Source organism: Lupinus angustifolius, chromosome LG06, assembly GCF_001865875.1.
Source record: "Lupinus angustifolius cultivar Tanjil chromosome LG06, LupAngTanjil_v1.0, whole genome shotgun sequence".
NCBI classification, from domain to species: Eukaryota; Viridiplantae; Streptophyta; class Magnoliopsida; order Fabales; family Fabaceae; genus Lupinus; species Lupinus angustifolius.
The window spans coordinates 14,201,904-14,204,693 of record NC_032014.1 but is presented as its reverse complement, the minus strand read 5'-3'; positions in this window follow the sequence as shown (position 1 = coordinate 14,204,693).

Below are 2,790 nucleotides of genomic sequence, written 5' to 3'. Positions count from 1 at the left end.
TCAACATCATAAGCACATGCACATAAAGATCAAAAGGACTTTTCAAGGTTGTAATGGGGCCAAGGACAAGGTAGGATAAATATGGGATATGTAGGTAAAACCAAATGAAATATAGGAGCAATGGGGAGTAAGTAAAAAGTAAGGAAAAATCAACCTAAAATAAGACCAAATCTCTAATTCCAATCTTCTTTGCCTTACTCAACCTTTTATTCACTTTTGTTTCTCTTTTTGTTGTTTTTCTTTTTCATTTTCGTTTTTTTGTATGAACACTTATGTACGCAATTGTATTAACCATCATTAGGACATAACCAAGAATCCACCAGATTTGAAGAACAATGCACCATTTCTTACTTAATACCGATTCCCAAAACAATTCTGAAGCTCCAAAATTCCCTAAGGTTAGGACAATCATGGTTTTTCACTTATAAGCTTGTAATGAGCTAAGTAACAATGAAAGAAGTAAAAGTCTCAAAGGGGCTATCAAAGGATAAATTCGTTCAAGGTAGGCTTATATGGCTAAGTGGCTTATTCAAAAGAAATGCCTAGATCACTTCAATATGTGCATGTGAATATCAAGTATCAACAAGAAACAAGTCAAGTTCTAGAGTGCAAGTAATCAAGAGTGCAATCACACATGAAAGAATATTAGATGGCATACAGCAATCCATCCACAATTAAGGCTCAAATTCTCACAATGGACAAGTCTATCACAATTGTTTCAACCTCTTAATTCTCAAAAGCAACTTGACATACAGAAATGCATGGATTCATACCACAAGATATCAAGACTTGAGTGAATGAAAGTATGGGAGAAAATGCCCAAGCCTAAGCAAAACTTAAAAGTCAAAGAAAAAAGTGCATCAACAAAACTTACAACCTACAATAGTCTCCCCCACACTTAAACTACACATTGTCTCAATGTAGCACAATCATAAAATCCAGACATACATATCAATCAATGGAATTTGGACAAGTGCAAGAAAAAGTAGAGAGGAGAAAGAAAAACTCCCTGATTCATGGAGGGATGAAAGTGGGTTCAACCAATGAGTCCTCCTCCACAAGTTCATCCACTAAGGAAGGATTTGTGAGGAAAGGCTTGAGACGATGCCCATTAACCTTGAAGCTCTTATCTGTGGATTCACTTTTAATTTCTACAACACCATAAAATTAGTAACAACAAAAGGACCAATCCAGCTAGAACGAAGCTTACCACTCATGAGTCCAAGCCTAGAGTTGTACAACAACACTTTTTGACCAACCAAAAATTCCTTTCTAGAAATCAATTTGTCATGGAATCTTTTGGTCTTCTCTTTATAGAACTTAGATTTCACATAGACTTCTAAGCGGATCTCATCAAGTTCATTCAATTGGAGCTTTCTTTCTTCACCAGCTTGATCAAGAGCCAAGTTACAATTTTTCACAACCCAATATGCTCGATGCTCTATCTCTACAGGAGGATGACATGCTTTACCAAACACAACCCGGTAAGGGGACATCCCTATGGGTGCCTTGTAAGCAGTCCTATGTGCCCAAAGAGCATCTTCAAGTCTGTTGCTCCAATCCTTTCTGTTAGGCTGCACCATCTTCTCCAAAATCCTCTTTATCTCTCTGTTTGAAATCTCAGCTTGCCCATTACATTGGGGGTGATAAGGTGTGGAAACTCTATGAACAACCCCATATTTCTTGAGCATAGCTTGCATGAATCTATTGCAAAACTGGGTGCCTTGGTCACTAACAATGGCTCTAGGTATGCCAAACCTGCAAAAAATATGAGACCTAAAAAAATCCATAACAACCCGAGCATCATTAGTCTTGGTGACCTTAGCTTCCACCCATTTAGAAACACAATCAATAGAAAGTAGAATATAGTAAAAGTCAAAAGAAACATGAAATGGACCCATGAAATCAATACCCCAAACATCAAACACATCGCAAAACAACATAGGTTGTTGAGGCATTTCTTGTCTCCAAGAAAGTGTACCACCTGCTCTTTGACACGGCTCACAAGTGCTACAAATCCTCCATGCATCTTTGAAGACGTGGGCCAATAAATCCAAAGTCAAGCACCTTTCATGCTGTCCTTTGGGTACCAAGATGGCCACCTACTGCAGAAGAATGACAAAACTGAAGGACTGACTCAATCTCATGATCTGGAATGCATCTTCTAGTAACCTGGTCAGTACACAATCTCCACAAAAAGGGATCATCCCAAACATAAAATTTAGCATCACTCTTAAGTTTATCATTTTGATCTCTAGATGCAAGTGGAGGAAAAACAGATGCAACCAAATAATTTATAATATTGGCAAACCAAGGGGTGGGAAAAGAAACAAAAATATTCAAAAGTTGTTCATCAGGAAAATCATCTCTGATAGGCATCATATCAACAACTCCTTCAATCCTGCTCAAGTGGTCAGCCACCAAATTTTTTGCTCCACTCCTGTCACAGATCTCCAAATCAAACTCTTGGAGCAAGAACATCCCTCTAATCAACCTTGGTTTGGAATCTGCTTTCTTCAATAGGAACTTCAAAGTTGCATGGTCAGTGAAAACAACAATTCTAGAACTAAGCAAATAAGACCTAAACTTATCCAGAGCAAATACAATAGCTAAAAGCTCTTTTTCAGTTGTGGTGTAATTTGCTTGTGCAGCATCTAAAGTCCTAGAAGCATAATAAATTACCCTAGGCAGTTTGTCCACTTTTTGAGCCCCCCAATGCATAATTAGAAGCATCACACATCAGCTCAAAATGGACTGTCCTATCAGGTGCCTGGATAATAGGAGTGGTGG